This window comes from Sceloporus undulatus, chromosome 7, assembly GCF_019175285.1.
Source record: "Sceloporus undulatus isolate JIND9_A2432 ecotype Alabama chromosome 7, SceUnd_v1.1, whole genome shotgun sequence".
In the NCBI taxonomy this organism is placed as follows: Eukaryota; Metazoa; Chordata; class Lepidosauria; order Squamata; family Phrynosomatidae; genus Sceloporus; species Sceloporus undulatus.
The window spans coordinates 48,738,353-48,762,338 of record NC_056528.1 but is presented as its reverse complement, the minus strand read 5'-3'; the positions used below and the strand labels follow the sequence as shown (position 1 = coordinate 48,762,338).

The 23,986-nt window shown below is 44.0% G+C and overlaps 1 protein-coding gene across 2 annotated transcripts in view; it reads left to right on the top strand.

The window, feature by feature from the left end:
• The window catches only part of DCX (doublecortin), a 72,566-nt gene that overhangs the window by 17,157 nt on the left and 31,423 nt on the right, over positions 1-23,986 (top strand). The gene's annotated exons all lie outside the window — the stretch shown is intronic.

Genomic DNA, 23,986 nt, shown 5'->3' with positions numbered 1-23,986 from the left:
GAGTAACAACAGGATTTGGGTAATCTGCACTGCATAGCTTTGATACTGCTTTAACTTTTTCGAAGACATCCCATGCAACCCTGGGACTCAGAATTCTCTTCTAGGGAGCTCTAGTCCACTCCTTTGAAATATAGTTCTGAGAACTAGAAGTACCTCAACAAACAAGAGATTCCAGAATACCGTGGGATGGAGGCATGGCACTACACTGCCATAACTGTGGATTGTAGATGCTTTCTTAGACCCTTTCCACACAACATAATTATACCACTGTGATTCCACTTTAGTCCATCCTATGGAACCCTGCGATGTGCAGTTTAGCGAGGGAGATGCCAGAGAGCTCTAGTGCCTCACCAGACTACAAATCCAACAATTCCATAGGCTGCAACCTTTACAGTTAAAATGGAATCATAGTGCAATAAGTGTGCAGTGTGGAAAGACCTTTGGTCTCTCCCTATTCTGCATTTCTCTATGACCTTTTCGGCTGCTTGTCTTTTCCGTATTCCTCCTCTGGCCCTGAAGCTTTGCTGACTAAGTGAATATTTACTGAAGCCTAAAATTAACCTGCCACAGTGGCCACCATCTGCTCCTAGAGAAGCTGGACTTTTCATGCCAGTGAGTAGTTGTTGTTACAAAATTGTCACTGCTATTAGTATCAGGCAGGGGAATGGAGCCAAGCATCTGAGGAAAACAGATGTGCCATCGCCACTCGCCCTGAGCACCAGTGAGCCATGAATATCCTCCAAAGGATTCTTGCCCCCCGCCTCCGCAAATAAATAATACAGGCAGTTTGTGCCGGAGTATTATTTTGGCTTTAGGGCACCGTTTCGACAAGAGCCGGGGCAGAAATTTCTCAGGAGACATTTTGCTAAGGAAAAAACAAAAAACACGCATCTGAGATGTATTTTCCTCACTGCTTTCAATAAAAAAGAAGACTACGTTGCGGAATATTTTTCCAGATATCACACGCCACGTTTGATGGGGTTTGTCATCTTCCTCCCAACGATGCCACAGAATTATCTTTCTTCCACATCTCTGTGGAGGATGCGAAAGAGCTTCAAATGCAACAAAAACACAACCAAGCACCAAGCTGGAGGTTTCCATGTCAGTGGGGCAGTCAATTTGCCTAGGGTTTAAGTCTGAACTTAGGACAGTGTATTTTTAAGGTCAGAGTAAAACCCGGAATGGATCACTGCCCCACTGACATGGAAGCCACCAGCAACCATTGAAAAATACTCCTTAGGGAAGGAAAGGGATAAAAGATGGGTAAGGTACTTCATTGGGAAGTTGCTGGGAAACGTTTCCTCTTTCTAGGCCAGTGATTCTTCAGTCCTCCAGGTGTTTTGGACTTCAGCTCCCAAAAGCCCCAGCCATTCTTGACTGTTGGCCAAGTCAAGAATTCTGGGAGCTGAAGTCCAAAACATCTGGAGGACCAAAGTTTGGGAAGCACTGTTCCAGATATATTTGCTGAAATAGCTCCCCAGTTTCAAACAAGAAAAGTAGAGAATTTGGAGAGGTCCATTTGCACACAACTCTCTTATCAATGCTTCTTAAGTCAAGAATGCTAAGAGTTGATGTCCAACAACATCTGGAGACCTAAGAACCCTGGTTTTAGAGTGAAGTGAGTTTTCTTCATGCGTTTCCATATATTTTGGTGTTGTTTCGGGTCAAAGATTGCCTCCAAATCATGCCCAAACATTACTTTTAAGAAACATATTGGGGTTTTGGACGAGTGGCTCCAGGGTCACAACAATGCGGTCCAAGGGCCACATGCAAGCCATATGCCGTCACGACACTAGATCTTAAAGTAAGTAGGTTGCTGACTGTCTGGAAGTAAGTAAATTTCAAAAAATGCATAGAAAAGCCAGCAAATTGAAAAATGAGGATGAAAAATAATCCACAAAGTGGGGAGACATTTTTGCAATATAAACCTGGAGGCATGGGACAGTCCTGGGGATGGAAAAAAAGATGCACAGAAATAGTCTTGATGAATAACCAAGAACTGGATCTCCATGAAGCTCACCAGCCGAACCATTTAGCTATGAACTTCCTCATCCGTTGACCAGCAAAGGCCAATGCTGCAGCTATTCTTAAAACCCATATATTCTGTGTCATATCATTTTATCTTCAGGACCTAAGGATCTGGTCTTTATCTGAAATGTGGAATCCCTCCCTCCACCAATGACATTAAATAACTATTTCCATTGTTTTCCATGGTACGCTTCCAAGCTTTTCGAATGGTAGTATTATGTGGTATGAAAGTACATTTTTGAAGCATGAATATAATCTCTCTATATAATCAAATCATGATGCATCTACTGGAGGGAATTTAAAAGAAAAAGAAACAAAGAAAGACAAGAAACATTGGCCTTTTGTTCCATTGCTCTCGTTTCCCTAAGTCATGAGCAAGTTGCTTTTGCTGCTTCTAAATGTTACCTGTCTTTTTCCAGCCAAGTTACATCCATATTCATGTGTCAGGACATTTGTGGTCTTGCTCACCAGAGACTTCCCAGTTCTGATAGAAATGTTCCCCTCTAGCAATGCGCACCTCGACGTGAATGTAATGTGGCAGGTGATTGGTGAAATCCAAATTCCTGCTTGAAAAGCAGATGCAAATGTGCAGCAAGGCGTGGGCAGTGTGCTAGCTCCTGTGGAAGTGCATTTGCCACCTTCGTTTTAGATGAAGTGCAAAGTGAGACTCTGCAAACAGAGGGAGGGTCAGGAAGGATTGTGTCAGGGAAGAGAAGTTTCCAAAGCAGCACTTGGAAGAGGAGACACGAAAGTGTTCTTACCAGAGGCAACACTGGCTTATTGATTTATTGCATTTATTAGAACACGCCTATGGTTTCAGGATTGGACTGCAACCCTGGAGAAGAGGGTTCTTATTCCCTGCTTGGCCATGAAACCCATTGAGTGACCTTAAGCAAGTCACACACTCTCAGCCTCAATGGAAAGGCAACGGCAAACCTCCTCTGAACAAATCTTGCCAAGAAAACCCCAGGATAGGTTCATCTTCTTCTTGTTGTGTGCCTTCAAGTCATTTATGATTTATGGCAACCTTAAGGAGAACCTATCCTGGGGTTTTCTTGGCAAGAGTTGCTCAAAGGAGGTTTGCCAATCCATTGCCTTCCCCTGAGGCTGAGAGAATGTGGCTTGTCCAAAACTTATGGTGACCTTAAGGCGAACCTATCAGAGGGTTTATTTGACAAGATTTGTTCAGAGGAAGTTTGCCATGGCTTTCATCCCAAAGCTGAGAGTATGTGACTTGCCCAAGCTCACCCAATGGGTTTTATTGCCAAGCTGGGAATTGAACTCTGGCAGGATTGCTTTAAGTTGGAAATGACTTGAAGGCACACAACAACAACAACAACAACAACATCCTTCCCCCTGTCTAGAAGTCTCTGGGTAGCATACAGTTTAACCATTCCGACATATTGAAAGCAGCATGAATAATAAAAAATGATTATCAAAAGCTGCAAACATATCAAACAAGTTAATAGGTTATTTTAAAAAGAGATTAAAAGAATTAAAATAGCGTCAAGCAATTTAAGAGGGGACAACCAGCTTGGTTGCTTCCAAACCACAACATGTCCGTGGCATGGAGGTATTCCCCAGGTTCACCTTTCCCAACCGCAGGTTTTGAGATGCTGATACAGTGGCCTCTCCTTCTCTCCTTGGCAAAGGGTTTGGAGAAGGAGGTTGGCATCCTTCCCCATGAACAGACCCGCCCCAGGGCTCAAGGATCAGCCCGGTGCTTAAAATGTCAAGCTCAGGAGCAGAAGAGCTTATGTATAGGTGTTCACACGCTGTCTGGATAGGAGAAAATGAGTCATTTATTTATAGCACTAGGTGGCTTGTAAAATGTGATGGTGAGTGGCAGAGACAAGGAAGTCACAAGGGCTGCTTTGAGCATCTCCACGTGGGCCATTGTCAAAGTTCTCCTCTCTTTGAGGAGGATGGAAATGCCACATCTAGTCATTTACCCAAGACACTTGTATGGTTTTGTGATTTACCAGAACAGAGAGAGAGTGTGTGTGTGTGTGTGTGTGTGTGTGTGTGTGTTAGATGTTCTGGTAAATCACAAAACCATATTAGTGTCTTGGGTAAATGACTTGGGGGTGTGTGTGTGTGTGTGTGTGTGTGTGTGTGTGTGTGTGTATATATATATATATATATATATATATATATATATATATATATATACAGTCGCCCCTTTGAAGTCGCTCCAGACCCCTGCATGAGTTCAAAATATTGTGCATATTGAAGCCCCATAGGCTTGAATGGGGCATGTATATGCACGGCGTGCGCCATGGGTGCACACCCAATTAACTTTAATAGTGGTCGCCCCTCTGCGGATTTCCAAGTCCACACATTTCAAGTCTGCGGACTTGGAGGAGCGACTGTATATGCACATATGTATAGGTATATGTAAACCGTTCTCCTAATGAGAATTATTCTCCTTAGGAGACACAGCTGGGCTTTGTTAAATTTCTGTCTTCATTATTTATCTAACTATTTATTTCATTTGTATCTCACTTTCTTCCAAATGGGAACTCAAGGCAGTTCACAACATTAACCAAATGGATCATGAACTGAGGATCTAGTTTAGTTTGTTCACAGATGCCCTTCTAAGTCTTAGTCTTCTGATTTCTTGACTACAGTCTCCATTTTGATTTAAGAAAGTGCAAAAAGGCACTGGTGTCCCGTCTGATCTTGGAAGCTAAGTGGGGTAAGTCCTGGTTAGTACTTGAATGAGAGACCACCAACAAATACCAGGTGCTGTCGGCTGTATTTCAGAGAAAGGAACTGGCAGAACCACCTCCCGAAGCATTCCTTCCCCAAAAAGCCCCTATGACAGTGATGGTGAACCTTTTAGAGGCCGAGTGCCCAAACTGCACCCCAAAACCCACTTATTCATTGCAAAGTGCCATGCCCCTCTGGCTTTCTAGTAACAAACTCTGTGCTGGGGTGACGGCACATGTGCCCACAGAGAGGGTTCTGAGTGCCACCTCTGGCACGCATGCCATAGGTTCGCCATCACTGTCCTATGGAATCCATGGGGTCACCATAATTCACCAGGCAACTTGAGGGCACATACACACAAAAGTGGAGGTAACATTTTAGATGCCTCCACCATCCATTTTAAAATCATGTAAATCATTGGTGCTCATTATATTTGTTTTCTCAGTGTTCAAGTGTAGCCCTGCTTTTTTGCCCTTTCTTCCTTCAGTTTCATCAGCGATCAGATTCAAGTCTATTGCTGTTGTTTGGGCGGCAATATGGGGTCCTCTCCATATTTTAAATTGTTCTTCCCTCCGTTTCCACACCTTCATCTTCCAACTCTATTTGAATTTACTTTCTGTGCTTTCCGCATGATGCGCTCTGCATATCAATGAAAGAGATAAATTAAAATGCACCATCGTCAGACTCCCTTGCCAATTGAAAACCATTTGGTTTCTCCATTGCCTGCCTGTCCTGACCTTGTCATTAGAATAGATTATATGTTGAAATAATCAAACGTCATCATTTCTAATACTCCATCATTTTGAGATTTAAAACCAAATAAAGGATGGATAGTTTATTTTATATGCACGCACCAAGTAGCCTGTCCCTTCCTGTCTCTCTTTCTTCCCTACTCTTTCTGCATTTGACTGTATCTCACATACATGCTCTTCTAATATATATCATGCGCAGCAGTGGAAGTGGCCCAGAAGGTCACACATTTTGCAGCCTCTGAGATCTGTGCTCTTGTCTCCAAAGAACAATGGAAGTAATACATGGTATTGACTCTGCCAGAATAATCAGCAGCCATTATCGTGCAACCAAGGGCGAGATCCTGCATTTTTCCCCCTTGCCCTGCCATCTGTTCTTCACTGACATTTGGGTTCACAAGCATGTCCTGATGTCGTTCTGCTCTTGGCCATCTACAGACGTCATGCCAGACATAATCCCTATTGGGTTACTTGACCCCATAGTTCACATCCGGTGGCAGGACAGTGAATGGTGAAAGCATCTCTCCACCTTCTTTTGTTGTGTCTGTTGTGTTGTGACTAAGGATGGGGGCAGGACTGATTGCTTTGGCCCTGGGATACAATTTCCATTTTCCTTGATGGGGACCAAGGGTGTTAAGAACCAGACCATTTTGTCACATTGCATTTCTAAGAACCCTACTAGCATTTTCTGGCCAATTTCTCCATCCATCCATTAATTTCTCCATCCAGTTGTCCCTTCCTCCATCTGTAGTCTTATCTGGTCTTACCTGGAGATGTGATCAATGGTCATTGTAGCATTGGCTAGCTGTGTCTTGTCGCCATTTCAGTTGCTTGCAGTGACCTAGAGCAGAGTTCCTAGCCTTTGGTCCTCCAGACCAAGCTGCCATAATTCCTGAGCATTGGCTACATTGGCTGGAGTTTCTGGGATCTGGAGTCCAAAATAAATAGCGGAGCAAAGGAATTGCAGACCTAGAATAATATTATGTCAAGGTATCAGTAGTTGCTGGCAATTCGCTGGTCAACGGAGCGGTGAAACAACTCTTGATTTTGAACAGGTTTCAAAGAGCTGTCCAGCTTTCCAAGACGCTGAACCTATTTTGAGGATGAGTTTCAGTACCCAGGATAGCTGTTTTGAAACCCATATCTAAAACTGGATTCATGGGAGCCACCAGCCACCATTGCAAAGCATTGTGGGAAATTAAAATGGCAGAAAAGCCTAAAGGGGCAATTGAGGTTAGGAGTCAGTAGTATCCCATCCATCAGTGTTCGCAAGTTCTGGGAGGTTTTCAAAAGTTTTGGGTGAAGGTGATGGTCTCGATGATTAAGATTGTCAAGAAACCCAAAGATCTGTGAACTTCTTAAAAACCTGAGAAGGAGCATTTCTTGAGAATTCAGTGTTTCTGGACAGCTCCGCAGTAATGGGACCGGAATCAATGCAACCGTCTCATCTCCGTCTTTCCAACATGGCCATATCAGAAGCCTTATCAACTTCTGGCAGGCTAAAGGATTACATGTAAATGAGGCATCAAAGGCTAGAATTAAAATATTAGCAATGATGAATATGACTCTTGCATGCTTGAGAGGGCTTCGCAGTGGATTAAAAAACATCCCGGCCTACATCTCTTAACGCTGGCAGAAAGTTTAAGGCGCTGCTTTCACTGAATTTTAATACTTTATGTTATGACTTTCAATGGCGTTGTGGATTTCCTATTATTTTAGACAACCGCAATCACTGAGGCTTACATTCTGACAAGTCCATGTCAGAAGGAAAATGAAGACCAGAAGGATATAAACCAAATACACCAGGAAAGTGCTTTGCGGCCCATGTAGGAAAATTTATATTTTTAGCTTTTGGTGTCCTTTGCTGTGACAAATCTGAAACGCGTTTTCAATGCAAGCCTCCATTCCCCTCCTGCCATCGCTTCTGATTTTAATCTGCTCCTTCATTCCTACCCTTTTGTTTCCTATTGTGCTTTGGGACTCCCCAGTAAACCAGCCATAATCACCAGCGATTGCATTTCCGTTTCTGATTTCTTTTTCTACTCTGCGAACAAAGGAATTTAAATAGAGATTAGATACAAAAGCAACCCTCAGCTGCACATAACAGCAAAGATTGGGAAGTGTTTTAGTTGCTTGCACAACTAAACTATGGAAACCCTAAGGTGACCCTATCTTTTGTTTGCCATCTTCTAAGGCTGAGAGATTGTGACTTGCCCAAGGTCACCCAGTTGGTTTTCAGGGCTGAGTAGAGATTTGAACCCTGGTCTCCAGAGTCATAGCCCAGTGCGAAAAGCACTACACCACACTGATGCAGGACAATATATCAGGGCTATATAGAGCACAATATCAGGACAATATATGCAGTCAGCCCTCCTTATCCACAGATTCCCCCCCCCCTCCCCATTTTGCTCTGCCATTATATTTACACTGGAGCCTTGTTATACGCTGGGGTTTGGTTGCAAGGTCCCCTGCATCCGTGGATGCTCAAGTCCCATTAAATATAATGACATAGCAAAATGGTGTCCCTTATAAAAAATGGAAAGTCAAGGTTTGATATTTGAAATGTATACTTTTTTAGAACATTTTCAAACCGTGGATGCTTGAATCCGTGTATTAAAAAAAATCAGTGTATAAGAAGGGCCGACTGTAATGGAACTTAGAAAAGTCTATGAAAGCTGATGCTGTCAATTTCTTTCTTTCAGTTAGTCTCAAAGGTGCTACAAGATCTCTTCATATCTTGATAGTTTAAGTGTTGGACTAGGACTCCAGGAGATCAGAGCTCAAATCCTTGCTCAGCATGAAAACCTACCTTTGGCACTCACTCAGCCTCAGGAGCAGGCAATGGCAGGCCCCCTCTGAACAAATCTTGGCAACAGATAAGAGCCATTATGGTGTAGTCGTTTGGACTCTGGGAGTATGTGTGTATGTGTGCCTTCACATTTCCTGTAGACCTATGGTGAGCCCGTGAATTTCATTAGGTTTTCTTAGGCAAGGAATGTTAAACGGTGGCTTTTCTAGTTCCTTCCTCTGAAATATAACCTATAGCACCTGGTTTTCATTGGACGGTCTGCTATCCAAGGAGTTCAAATCCCTACTCAGCCATGGCAAGTCATACTCTCTCAGCCTCAGAGGAAGGCAATGAAAAAGAAAAGAAATCATGCCAAGAAACCCATGTGATAGGTTCACCTATCCATTGGTCATAACCAACTTGGTAGCATGCAGCGACACAATAAATAATCTCTCATGCAAGCGCTTTGCAAGACGTGAGGCCCAAGAACCCATTAATCCAGGGCGACACATAGACCGTCAGATAAAAGCACGATGGATTCAAGGGTCCCCACCTTCTTGTACCCATGTGCCTCCTTCCCACAACACATCGCTTGTGCTCATGTTGTCGATTCCCCACACCCATTGTGTGGTCCAGCAGCTGCGAGGACCAGTTGCTAGGTGACAGCCTCCGTGGCACAAAGAGCTCCGACTGAGCAGGTCGGTCCTTCCATTTTCAAACAGCTGTTCAGAATTTCTATTTGCCTTTCTCTAATTGTCGGGAATCAGAGAGAGCCACATCAGCATAAAATACCTCCTTGAGATGAAAGAGACGCAGTCGATAGTGTTGCTTTCTTCTTCGACTCCAAACTCTCTTTCTGGGCGATCATACATGGTTTGGCGGTGTTCGCCTAGAGAGCCAGAGAGTTGAGGTTGAAACGCAATGGGCTCAGCTTCGTCCTTGCCTCTTCTCCTCTTTGTTTGGGGCACTTGACAGTGAAATAGGATTTGGCGTCTTGTGAACATGAGGCCCCTTTCCAGAGTAATCTTGAAGGCCTGTCCTTGGGCGCTGTGAGCAAATCAAATCCATATTCTGCATGCGAGCGAACAATGGAACAATGGGGATGTGTGAAATCTTTTCTTTTCAATGGGTGGATGTGGCAGTGGGAAGGGTGCATGCATGTGTATGTGCGCAAGCATGCATATTGGAAATATCTCTTTCCACACTGACATTTGTTTCAGTCGTGGTGCAGAACTTGTTGGTGCAATGCAGACAGGGTGGGGCACAGTACAGTTACACATTACAGAGTATTCAGTGTGGCTCTTTGGCTGCATCTGCACTACAGAATTAATGTGGCTTGACACTGCTTTAACCGCCATGGATCAGTGCTGTGGAATTCTGGGATTTGCAGCTTTGTGAGCTATTTAGCCTTCTCTGCCAGAAAGCTCTGGTGCCACAACAAACTGCAAATCCCAGGATTCCATTGCATGGAGCTATGACAGATAAAGCTATGTCAAACTGCATTAAGAGGCTATACAGACGGGCAGCTAAGCACCGCCTCTCTATGCCCCGGATTGGTGCCTCAGCCACCGCACACTGTGGCAATGATCCATGCCCCAAAAGAGTAGGTTCCTGGAAGGGGCATAACTGGCACACTCGCGCGCCATGATGACACCCCTTCCAACTAGCACCATTTGGGTGCTGTGTTCCACAGACGCCATCATGGCACATGCCGTATGGATGGGCGCATGCCATCATGGTTCCCCAGTGGAGAAAGTAGGGCTTGGAGCATTTGGACACTCTGCCCTACTTCAACCCTACCACACAACGAAGGCCAGCACAAAGTGCCGGTCTGTATTGCCTTTAATTTTGCAATGCGGCAGAAGCTGCAGTCTTGAAAAATGGTGGGCACATGGGTAAGACATCAAAAATGGCTTTGAACATGGGTAACATGTGGCTCTCCGGATATGGCTGGGTTGCAGGTCTTCTCAGACCTGGATAAAATATTTCCCCTTTATTAAGTGCACAGCAAATTGACCTGGTCACTAGTGAGCTAGAAGGACTCTCTCAATGTTGATGAACTAGCCTTGGAAAGACAGTCCTGTGGCAACTTAAATGTTGACTAGTCTTTAGTTGGTGTATATTTTTGTGGACTGTAACCCAAATTGTCAGATGTCTATCAAGCATAGACTGTCCACTTGCTTGTCTGTTCATCTACCTGCGTGATGCTGCCTAATTAAGACTCTTGGTGGAGAGACCCAGGCCAAACCCTGGTGTAATCATGTTGGTTTTCAGAGTTGCATTCTATCATAACTGGAGGTTGCTCCAAGAGAGAAAGACAGACAGATACATAGACAGATGGCCCCTGGTCATGAGCGCATGAAGCGGGGGGAGGGTTCATTTGGAATAAGCATGTCCTAATCCTCCTCCTTATCCTCTTCCACTCAGTTAACCCCATTCTGACAATAGCGATAATGCTTGCACACCTTGCCAGGATTTTCAGAAGATCAGTTCTTTAGATGGAGACAGGTTATAGCTGGGTTTTTATGAGGAATGGGCTCCAGGGCTTGTTGCAATGGGTGCCATCCCAACATGGCATACCCAAAGAACCTCCAGAATGAAGTTTGGCTGAAATGGTATCATCAGTTTAGTCCTTGCTTTACATCTCAGTGCAGCAGCATCCCTAGCCTTTTGCTTGAATCATGAACATCTATTGAGATTTTTTAATGAAATTGCAGACTGAAGAGATGGAGCAGAAAAGTACATACCTTTCAGGAAAATCCACATGTTATTTCCATGCCAATGAAGCTAGGTGAGACTGTCTGGTCTTCTGAAAACTAGAAGCAAACCAGGAGTAATGGAGGAACATAGGCTTTATGGTAGATCACATCCTTTGAATGCAGAAGGTACAACATTCTCTCTAAGGTATCTCTGGCCTAAGCTATGAAGGGCGCTCTGAAAAGGATCTCTGCCAGTCCCTATAGACCAGTTTTCCCCATTCTACAACCCTCAGATGTTTGGGGTAATGATTTTCATCACCTTGAACATTGGTTGTGCTAGTTGATGCTGATGGGAGTTCATCTCCACAAGTACATGGCTTTACACTGTATGGGACATTTACCTCTGTTTTGTGGGCAGAGGAATTATTTTGTGGTGCTTGCTTTTTGGGGGCACATGCTTTTTGGGGGTGCAAAACCCAGGTTTTCCACACAGATAAAATGGCGGGGGTGGTGGTGTTTGCATGAAACTTCATGTGTGATTTTCGACAGAACAATCCCCTTGCAATGTTTTGGGTAGTTTGAATGCTGGAAGAATATTGCAGTGAGGAGAAAATTGCAGTGATTATTCATGCTTGAATGCAAGGATTTATATCTCTAGTGTGAAGCATGTGTGCACCCGTGCACAAGGTACAATGACACTGAATGCACAACTCCACTTCTACATTCACAAGTGAATATGTGGGTGGGTTTTGTGGCAGACAGATAAAATTGCAGAAGTGTATGACTGCATCTCCATAGCCAGAGGCAAAAAGATGGGAGCGGAGGTGGAAAACCCTTGCAAATCTCAGTGCTGGCGTCATAATTTTGCACCTGGCTATGGAGACATAACCAGACACTTATATATCTCATATATATCCCTATATCTTCCTGTGTTCCTCAAGTGACCCAGGAAAAATTACATACTCGCTGCCATCCTGGACAATGGTGTCATGCCTTGCCATTAAATCTGGTGGCAAACCACTAAAAGCAGCAACAATGCAAAGGACTAACAATGCTCAATGGCACTATTGGCATATTTTGTACTTTCACGCAGTGCTTTTATGAGGCTGGCATCGTTAGTTGCCTTGATTTAAAAAGGAAGCTTTTGATTTGCTGAAACCTTTTGTTTTGCGACACAGTGCTACTGAATAACCAAACCAGTTAACTTAAATCAAATAAGGAGCCTTTGATTTGCAGTGGAAACCTTGGTTTTTCAAAAGCTAGGCGCCCGTTGCTGCCAAGGTTCTTGGTTTAAAGCTCATGAATCCCCGAGTTGATTTACACTTATGGTTTTACTCTATAATAAATTAAGATCGGTCCATGCTGAATTTAATTTATTCGCCAAAGAATTATTTTTAACCTTAAACAAATTGTAATTAATACAACAATTTGAATGCATTAAGGTTAAATAAAATTTCCCAGCAGCAGATCATTGGATGGGCATATTTTAGGTGCTGTGTATGATGGGGTTGTATTAAATGGTCCTTGTGGTCCCTTCGAATGCTTAGATTCTTTTATTCTATGATTCTTACGTCTAACTTATGTCATCATCATTCACAACTAGACTCTGGCCATATATTTAGCCACTTTTATCTATTTTACCTGACTTTGCCAATTGTGTCTATACTCCTTAAGACTACTAAGCTCCACTTACTTCTCCTGAAACCACACCACCCAAGGGCCCTTGGGAATGATCTACTATTGCTTTAGATTGAATCCATTGATCAACCCATTGGTCCAGTTGACTCAGCAGTGTCTACACTGACTAGTAGTGCCTGTCTCAAAGTCCAGGTATCATACTTTACTGGCCATACCTGTAACTGGAGGAGTATTCGGACACCTGGATTACATGTGTCAGTTTCCAATGAGCATTTGATGGTTCACATGGGGGAAAGGATGCAGCTCAAGTTGTGTAACGTCTGAAGGCTCAAGGGGTATGTTACCTGTGGATCCCATTTTTTACGTGTTTCCACCATCTAAGCTCTTTTGAGGATTTCCTCTGAACTGGAACATCATATCGACCCAGCTTTGCCAGCATCTGTGGCTGACTGGTCTTTTGGAAGGAATGCTGGGTGCATGTGGCTTAATAGTCTCCCTGCCAAGTCTCTTCCCTGACCAGCCTTTTGTTGCATTTCATTTCTCACTGCAGAGCTCTTTTGATTCCAGACCCCCCTCCTTTTGCCGGAGCTTCAGTTCCTCCTGACTGCTTGCTCACCCCATTGTGCCTAAAGTCCCAGCGTGGAACGGGGTCCCTCTGACCGGCACGTCCCAGCCATTAGCGGAGTTAGGCCATTCACTCTCTTTTTCTCCCAAGTCCATATTGACCCGTACCTCCCATGCATTGACTCAGCCCTTGCAAAGAGAAAGTAGAGTCAGCAAAGTACAAGCTGGGATCACCGGTGCCAGCTGGCAATCCAAAATGGATGCATTGTAGGCACAGAGGGGAGAAGGTAGACTTCCCGATGTCTAAAAAGTGAATGTATTTTAAAAAGCTGACATGCAGTTCCCATATGCAGTCGTGGCTTCTCTTTGAAAGGAGAACACTTACGTCACCAAGTCCTACAGACTTTGCCAGATCCAATTGTTTTGGGTAAAGAGCCATTTTAAAACTGGCAGACTGTGGTTGAGCATAGCTTTCCTGGTCCATGCAATAAAGAGAAGGCATGGATGTTCTAAAGCAGGAGGAGGAACATGGATAGCCATCTGATATAAGACAATGACCTGGATATATCCTTGTAGCCAGATCTGAAATGACATCCACCAAGGACCACTGGAGATCGGAGTGGAAGATGCAGTCATAGCCAGGCACTTCTTCAGTTCTGTGGTACATTGAGATGTGGGCTAATCAGGATTAACATTTCTACCCTGTAAGGATGCACAGAATGTTCATTATTATTTGCATGTTTGAGAAAGAGCATCTAGATAGTCAAAACTTCCCCCTGAAGAAAAGCAGACCATAGAAGAGACTTTTCAGCTTTGGAACATCATTGGGGAAAATTTGTCTAATGCAAAAATGCATGTAATTTACCTAGTACAGTCAGCCCTCCTTATCCACAGATTTATTTTATCCATGGATTCAAGCATCCATGGCTTGAAAATATTCAGAAAAGTATAAATTTGAAATAGCAAACCTTGATTTTTATCCTGGAATCAGTGTCATTTTGCAAAATATGTGCTTTCTGCCCCACCAGCATGTTTTCTGGGCAGGACAGCCATGTGTATTTTTATTCTAATCTGCCCCAGCGAAATCCTGAAATACAAATAGCACTGAAAAACTGTACAGAGACCCTTGTGTGTTTGTGAAGCAGGGAGAAGATGGCTGGAATTGTTTGTTCTTGCACGCAGGGCCCAAATAAGCCAAGGTTTACATCCGTGTACCAATTTCCTTCCCGTAGCAGCTGTATGCTGCCACCAAGTTGCTTAGAAAGAGTCATTCATCAGCGGTTCCCTTTTCATGCTAATTGCGCATCCCTTCCAAGCTTCCAATAGTGTGCTCAAGCAGCGCCTGCGACTGCGGTAACCAAGTTACCAGCAAACTCTTTGTTTAAGCAACTGCTGCAGTGAAGAAGAGACAAGCAAAGCTGCCTGGGCCATAGCCAACCTGCTGGATTTGTTCGTAGGTAAAGATGCCCGAAGGGTAATCTTTGTCAATACGCTTCCCCTCTTGGGCTTGTTTATTTGTTTTGCAATCTGAAAGAGCCATTGTTGGTAGGTCCCCCATCACCACCACCACCACTTTTTCCAGGATTTATTTCCTTGCGGCTTGGATGTCTTGGGGAGTTTTTTGCATTCGCCAATTTTAAACTGTTGGAACCATCTTGGGCAGGGTGCAGGACAGCCAATGGAGCATTAAATCATGTATTTTCACACATTTGAGGGCAATTTTGGCAACCCCTTCTGCCAAATGACTCCCCCTCGAACCTCGGGGCTTTGGGTTGGGGCTTTGAGGGACTTGCATGTGCCATCAAAGCAGGAAAGTAGTCTCTGAGAGCCACATAAAGAGCACACTTTCCCCATCCTTATTATAAGGAATATGGTATTTGGCAGAGGATAAGGAAGGTTATTATTCTAAATTGTAAATTGTCATTGGGTTCTAAACTGGCAATGGTAGAAGATGCTCCTTTGGCTGTTGCAAATGTCCCATACGCTCAGATATTCTGCCATATCCTTTTATTTGCATCTTTCTATTTACTGGCTGAAAACAAGGAATGACCCCATGAGTTCTTTGTACAGTACAGTACTATGACTGGCATTCCGTTAATGAGTTACAATGGCACAAGTCCAACATCCACCATCCTAACTCCCTTTTTTCAGCCATTGTAGAGGTCAGTGTTCTGTCCTGACCACACAACAACCAAACCCTCTCCCAGAAACACATCTTTTCCCAGCTGCAACGTCTCTTCATCCAAGGAGAGCCATTTCCTAGTCAGTGAAGATTGAAGGATTGAATAGCAAACCATCCAGCTATTTTCCTGAAGCTAGATGGACAGCGGTGGCATCTTCCAGGACCCTGACATCTCTGCCAATGTCTTCTCCCATGCATCCAGCTATAAGAAACTACCTGGATGCATCTCTGCTGCTCTCCTGGCTCTCCACCAGCCATATTAAGGGTCCTGAGTTTGGAGTGGTTGGATGGAAGACATATCGGTGTGAGTGCTGGACTGTGTCTTTGGAGACCAGGGTTTGATTTCTGGCTCAGCCATGAAACTCACTGGATGACCGTGGGCAAGTCACATACTCTCAACCTCAGGGGAAGGCAGTAGAAAACCTCCTCTGAACAAATCGTACCAAGAAAGCCCTGGATCGGTTGACTTTACAGTCACCATGTGGCATGTACATATAGCACACCCCTGGTTTATCCCCAGCCCCAATGACTTGCTCTTGTATTTATACAGAGAAGCGATCAGTTATTCAGAAGCTGCAAACTGTATTTATGACAACTTAGCAATTCCAGTGCTTAGTCAGATTTAGCAGAACAAGAGCAGAAGGAGCTAAATCCTTTCCTTGAAGACTGAAGAGCGATTCTGGCCCTTCTCCCGATCCCTAGGGAAGGCAGCCATGAGCTGGGGAACTTTTTGCATACGGAACGGCATCTGGCAAAAGGGAAGTGAGATGTCTAAGTACCGAAAGTGTCAAATAGGTCACAAATACCATAATTGCAAGCTGGGAATGGGGTAGATTTTCTTTGACACAAAAACCCAAAACTGGGACATTGTGGGTCACTGCTACTTTGCTTGCCAAGGTGTGTTAAGGAGATAAGGATGGGGCAAAATGCAAGGGAGGAATGAGGCGAGCAAAAATGCAGGCTTGGCACATTTGGGATGTAATGAAGAGAGACGCAGAGGATGTCGGCAGCAAAAAAGAAGAAATCATAATTTAATTTAAAAGAGATTGAGAGCACACTCTTCTGATACTGTTAAGGAGGAATGGTCTATTTGCTGCCTGCATCAGTTTCTTGTGTGTTTGTTTGTTCATTGATCGGTCTGTTCCCATTTCTGCCTTTGCATTTAATGAAAACGTATCTCCCCCCATGACACTCCAAGAGCATTATCAAATTATATAGTGCACCTTTTGATTTGTATTTCAGCTGAAAGCTATATCACACCATCTAGAAAAGTGAAAAATATAAAGGGGAGTGTCATTCTGACCCACATCTTGGCCTAGAGAATGCCAACCAGGTCTGTTTGCCTCAAAATGAAGGCCAAATGAAATATCCATACATCTTTAGCTAAGCCATGATTACCATGTTACATTGATTTTTGTTGTTGCTATAGGCCTTTTGAGTCATTTCTGACTTACGGCGACCGAAAGAGGGGCCTATCACAGGGTTTTCTTGGCACGTTTCTTCAGAGGGGGGTTGCCATGGCCATCCTCTGAGGCTGAGAGAGTGTGACTTGCCCAAGGTCACTCAGTGGATTTCCATGGCTGAGCTGGGATTTGAACCCTGGACTCCAGAGTCCTAGTTTGCTGTGTCGCATGCCTAATGCTAAATGCATTTTGCCATAAAGACCACAATCCACTGCTCATTGGTCCTTAAGAAGAGTGATGTGGTATGACCCCTGTATCCATTATGCTCCAAGACCTTCTGTAGATACCTGAAACCATGGATAATAGGGAACCCTATTATTTTCATTTGGACGAAGTACAGTCATCCCTCCATATTTGTGGCTTTGATATTTGCAGATTTGATTATTCATAGATTTGAATAATACGTTCTCTCTAGGAATATCTAGATCTTCCATTGCAACTGTATGGTTAGCTTTAACTAAAGGTTACACTGAAAGACCTAGAGAGAATGCTCTACTAGGCCTTTGTAGCTCCTCCAATGCAGTTGTATGGTCAGTATCTGTCGGACGTTGGCCACAGAGTTGCACTGGAGGACCTAGAGATTCCTAGAGAGGTGTCCTCCCAGGTAAAAATATGGTGTTTTTGTTATTTGCAGTTTTTCCATATTCACAGGGGTCTTGTGCCCCTAACCCTAGCGAATATGGAGTGATAAGTTTACTTCAGCCCAAGCATGCCATGGATCCACACTGGAGGACCTAGAAATGCCTAGAGAGGACAGTTCTCTAGGCATTTCCAGGTCCTCCAGAATCATTCTATGATATGTTTGGGGCAGAAGTTGACCACAGAATCATACTGTAGAAAATGCATAGAGAGAATACGTGTTTTGCAGACACAAGTACGTGAAATTGCGGATACTGAATTTGTGGATATGAGAGTCATGCTGTAGTTGGGGATAGGACTAGGACTCTGGAGATCAAGGTTCAATTCCGTGGAAAGCTGCTGGGTGACCTTGGGTGAGTCACACTTTCTCAGCTCAAAAAACTCCAACCCTACGATAGTGTAAAGTCGAAGGCTTTCATAGCCAACATCTATAGTTTTTTGTGGGTTTTTCAGGCTATGTGGCTGTGTCCTGGAAGAGTTTATTCCTAATGTTCTCAGAAGGTGACAGCCACAGATGGCGGCGAAACGTCAGGAACACACTCTTCCAAAACATGGCCACAGAGCCCGAAAAACCCACCCAAAAACGACACTATGATAGGTTTGCCCTGGGGTTGCCGTAAGTTGGAAATGACTTGAAAGTGCACAACAACAACACTGTATCTGATTTGCAAATGCATATGTGCCGAGGGGTAAAACAGATTAGCAAAACACACACATATACACAAATATTCTCAAGATCTACCTCTTCACAACTTGATAGATTCTTTTTGCACAGAAAAACCCTGACTAATACATCAGAGGAAGTGGAGGGGGAGGATTAACCTCCGATTAATAATTACCGAAGCATAAATAAGGAATAATTTATCGTTTCGGAAATATCCCTCAGGTCTGGCACTTTTCCGGAGCTCTTCTTAACATCGCATGAGTCACTGGAACTGCTGGCAATTTCTCCCCCAACAATCCGGATCATAGTTAAATTGATGTTGCCTCGGCTGTGATAGATGCGATCTTTGAAAGAGTGATAACCAAACTAGCGTATTACAATCACGTTTAAGATGCTGTCTTATCGCTCAATAAACCATGCGCTGGAAAGCATGCAAAGTGCTATGGTTTTCTTCATGCCCTCCCTTTGGACCCAGAGCGAAGTCGGAGATCGTAAGATTTTGCATTCAAGGAGGGCCGACATTGGTGTCCTATTTCTTTAATTAAAATATCTCAGGTATGAAGGCTGTGAAAAAGAAAGGAGGGGAGATTTAGTAAGGTAGGAGTCAGTTAAAAGTGGTGTCAAACTGGATTGTTTCTGCAGTGCAGACAGTTGCCTAGTCCAGCACTCAAGTTGCTAAATCATGCCGGCTCCCAAAATTGTCATAGGCCCCGTACAGACAGGCCAAAATAAAGCTGTTTGGGGTCACTTTGGAGGTATGCTGTTTAAATGATGCATGTGTTCTAAGAGTCTGGAAGCCATGCCAAAGCCACAATCCAGTCCTAAGGACTGGAGCACAGCTTTGGCACAGCTTCCGGATTCTTAGGGCGCATGCATCATTTAAACAGCATACCTCCAAAGTGACCCGAAGCAGCTTTATTTTGGCCTGTCTGTATGAGGCCATAGAGACATATTCAGAGGAGGTTTGCCATTGCCCTCCTGTTAGGGGCAATTGTGATTGTGAGGTTGTGGCATTGATGGGGAAAGGAGTGGACACGCAAAGGAGGAATTGATGCACACTGCCTGAAAACATTAGGAAATAACATCCCCGCATCCTTTCCTTGATTCCACACCGTGGGAGAAAGGGTTGATACAGCGGTGTTGAGATGTAGAGGGCATTTTGTAAAATATCAACATGATAAAATATGCACCAGCAGGATTAAATATGCATCAGGATGTAGTCTACACTTGTAAGCTTGGTGCTTTGTTGGAAAAGAACTGGCTGCTTCAGACTCCATTCATCTCTGTGGAAGTTTCCATGCACCAGTATTTCACACCCTCCAATTGGTGCCAACTTGGCAGGAACAATCCCATTTGAACTTCTGCCGTCCCACCTTTTCATCTGCATTTAAAATGCCCCACTTTCTCTCTTCTTCTCTGCCACTTTCCCTCTTTGTCCTCAGCTTACTTGAGATGCTGCAAACTGCAAACAGTGGTCTCCTAGAGTCCTGGGGGCAGTACAGTACTTTGTGCCAGCAGACTGCAGAGTAGGGCTGAACTAGGTCTGAGTGTCCACATGCCTCCAGCCGTAGTTCCACCGCTTGGCCGCCATCATGGCACGGGCCCGTCCATACAGCTACCCAAATGGTGCTAGCCAATGGCACCCCTTCCAGGACTGAAAAAGAACCCGTCGGGAAGCAGGGTCTTTTTGGTCCTTCCAGAGGCTGCTGCATGTGATTGCCATGGCCTCCTTTTGAAGCACAAATGGGTGACTTTAGCCACCCATCTGTACAGGCCCTTAGTCTAGTAGTTTGCATTCAGTTAACTCAGCTGGAAGAAGAGGAGAATCTTGCCCTTCCCTTAGGCTGAGCCAAAAGCAAATTGCTACACTGTCTGCTAGTTTTTGCATTCCTCCTTCTTGCTTTCCTGACCTCACTCTGATGTTTCTTGGCCACACGCGTCACACTTTTCATCCCTGAAATGTTGTAGGGTATGATACTACCCACCTCAGTCGAGGAGAAAGATGCAATCTCTAATCTCTCCGAAAGATTATTTTGCCACCACGAAAGTCTCCTGTTTTGTAGCATCTGCACTTAGCAACCTCAGCGTTGATCCAATAATTACCATCAGCTTTTGCCATGACAAAGTACAAATCAGATTTATACAGAGAGGGGAAACGTTGCGGCAGTGTCTACACAGTAGCCAAGGGGCAGCCTAATTTGCAATTAAAAGCCTTTAATTTCCGCTAATCTTCATTAACAATATAATATCACCCCGTCCCCTAATTCTTTCAGTCTTGACTGTCGTAGATGTAAAACAACAGGTTGTGTTACATTGGGGTCTTCTTGGGAGGATGAGCTGAATGCAAAACAGCTGATAACATTCTTTGTGGCTAAGGAAGACACTGGGCATGCGTTGAGGGCGCATAGCATTCTCCCATGGCCAATATGAATATTGGGAGCACTAAACTCGGCAAATTAAATTGGGTTAAGTCCTCCTTTGTGGAAAGGGCGGCTCTTTTCCTCCGTCGTAAATTTATTTTTAGGAAGGTTCTTCAAACCTTAGGATTCATTCAACATTTATGGAGCGATGCCGAAGGCAAGGAAGGTGAGCTATTAAAGGGAACCTCTTTTATTGCTATAATATATGAGTGCTACTAAAATGATCTGAGAGTATAGATTCAGGGAGCAGGATCCAAATGCTTTGCTGTCACTTGCAGTTCAAAATGTTCTCTCCAGCGGCTCCTGCGTTGCTAAATTAATGCAGTTTGACAAGGCTTGAACTCTCATGGCTCCAATCCTATGGACCCCTGGGATTTGTAGATGGTTGTGGCACCAGAGCTCTTTGTCAGAGAAGGCTAAAGATCTCACAGAACAATAAATCCCAGAATCCCATAGCATTGACCCATGGCAGTTAAATGTGGTACTGTTCCTCCCCCTCGTAGTAGAATCCAGACTCAATGGACATGGTAGGTTGGTAGACCTTGAGCAGAGCTACTCACCAGTGCCACCAATAGTGGTATTGCAGTGGTATAGGCTTATAGACAGACAAGCTGTACAAACCACTAGTAAGTGCCAGCTTGGCATTTGGACAACGCATGCCCCAACACCACCTCCAAGGTGTCATCTCGCTGCCCACCTGACCACATGGCAGGCAGCGTCATGGTGCTTCTTTGGCATGGCACTCATACATTGTGCTCCAAAAGGAGCACAGAAAAGTGCCACCATGGCGGAAAGGGTGCCCATTTTGCTACTGCTTTTTGGCCCCAAAACTGCCAGATCGGGGTTTTGGTGTGTGGTTGCCGCAGCTCCAATCTGGCACACAAGAGATGTGGTTTTCCAGCTATCTTGGATGTCGACCAGAAAGTGATAAACTTGAGGAGAAAATACAAAGAGGAAGACAGAGAGAGGGTGCAAAGACACCAAAGTCATATCTGTGTTAGCAGTCTATTAGTTATAAGTCTGAACACTCTCTCTAGAAGCCAAAATGGCTGAACTGAGCCCATCATGAAACAATAGGAATCATTGAAAAAGATGATAACGGAAAAGATTGTGAATCTTTAGTGCTTAGGTGGGTTCCTTTAATGAGACGCAGTTCTTCAGCCATCTTGGACATGAGCCTAAGGTTGGGACGGATAAAAAGTTTTGTTGGATTTAACAATCACAATAAAAGTGGCCTTCTTCACAGCTCCCATGACATGCTGCTAGAGGAAACGCAACCTTGCCTCCAGACTTCACACATCCACAAGGCTTGCAGATCATTTCAGAAGAATAAAGTGCTCAGAAAACAACGCACACTCAGTGGCTAACAATGCACACTTCTGAAAGAAGATACACATTTTAGTCAATTCATTAGTGAATTATATGCATTCAGACAAATACATTAAAACTGAATATACAGTCGGCCCTTGGCTTACGCGGGGGATCCGTTCTGGACCCCTGGCATAAGCCAAATTCCACGCATGCTCAAGCCCCATTGGCACGAATGGGGCTCGTGCATGCGGTGGTGGCACAGCATGCACGTGCCATGGGCACACGCCCCATTCATGGAAATGAGACGCACTGCTCCTTGCGCCTCGCGCTCTCCTGTGCATATAGCGTGCCCACGGGCACACTGTATATTAATTGTGTTGTGGAAACCCGACCAAAGTCTCATGCCACAATCCCAAAAGTGCCTAAAGATATAAATATTAGTCTTTTGTTTTTCTAATCGATGCAATTCACTGCTCAAAAATCACATGCAAAAACAATTGCATCCATTCAACTATATTAGGGGCAACTGCATGCAATGTGTTCATGAATATTCATGAATAATTTTCTTTATTTAAAAAAATGCAAACCAATGTAGAAAAAAAACCTGGAACATATTTGTGCTTGAAAAAGAAACGTGAATGTTGTCGCAAGCAAAACACAGATGCGCCCTTCTCTATTTTCTGCTTCAGGCTCCAGCTACCAAAGCTTTCAAAGAAGAATACGCACACCAGCTTCGCATTTGGGGAAACCCTTTCCTGGATGAAATTTGAAAGTGAATTTGTGCTGAAAGACTGACATGTATAAGTCGCAATCGTGATCATGGGGTGGTTTAAAAGCAGGGAAATTGGGCTATCATGTAGCAAAGAGATGAGGAACCATAGTTCAATGGCAGAGCGTTTGCCCTATAGTCGGAAAGTCCCAAATTCAATACCTGGCAACTCTATGAAGCTCACACATTTGATGTCAAAATGGACAAGGATGGACAAATTTTCAGGTGTCATCGATCTGTAGGGAAATGCAGGATATTTATTATTATTATTATTATTATTATTATTATTATTATTATTATTATTTCACCAGTATTTGGGCTTTCTTTTTTTTAAAGAGTCCTTTTTGCTTTGAATATACAGATATATGTGACATTTTATATGCTCCTAGCAATGATACAGAATTCGCTCCAGTCTCTATTGACCAAATTCAACTGATATACAGCTTTTTGTAGCCAAAGGGCTGTTAAAGAGCATGGGATTGTGACACGCAAAAGGTTACCACCCCAATTCTACCCAAACATGTTCATCAAAGTTTGGGCAAGTGGCACTCTCTCAGCCTCAAAGGATGGCATTGGCAACCCCCTCTGAAGAAACTTGCCAAGAAAACCCCATGATAGCTTCACTTTTGGGTCGCCATAAGTCAAAAATGACTTGAAGGCACACAAGAACAACAACAGCAACAACAGTCATTGACTTCATGCCTTCAAGAGTGCATCTGCATTGCATGGCCAAGTGGGGATTTGAACCCAGAGTCCTAGTCCAGTGCTCAAAGCACTACTCCACACTGGCTTTCTTAGACAGTCCGTGTGTGTGTGTGTGTGTGTGTGTGTGTGTGTGTGTGTGTGTATGCAGAAAATAGCTTAGAACAAACCTCAGTTAAACAGTGGATGGTGAACTCGTCGTCGGTGAATGCGAGCAAGTTTTCGTGTAACTGAACTAAGTGGTGTGCCTTTGCAATTATTTCTGCCTGCTTGAGTCCAGGGTAATGCAGCAAAAGCAAAACACTTGTTAAATCATTCCAGCATGCCGACCTGATGGTGTATGCCATAGTCTTGGCATTGAGTATGCCGGCATGTTAATTGCAAAGACACGAGGTTTTATGAGCTGGATGTCATGTCTTTTCCCTCTTTTCAAAACCTGGGAAAGAGAAAAGAAGGAGGTAAATGAGCAAACGTTTTGACCTCCCAGAAAGGAACGAAACGTCGGTGAAATCATATCCATCTCCCAGCAGATGTCTTCAGGACATGAATTTTGTGCAGAATCATTCCTGGACGGTGAAGATTTTCACCAGTCCAAGGTTCTCCATGGCAGGGTTTCCTGAAACCTGAGGAACATATATACTCATCCCTCCATGTTTGC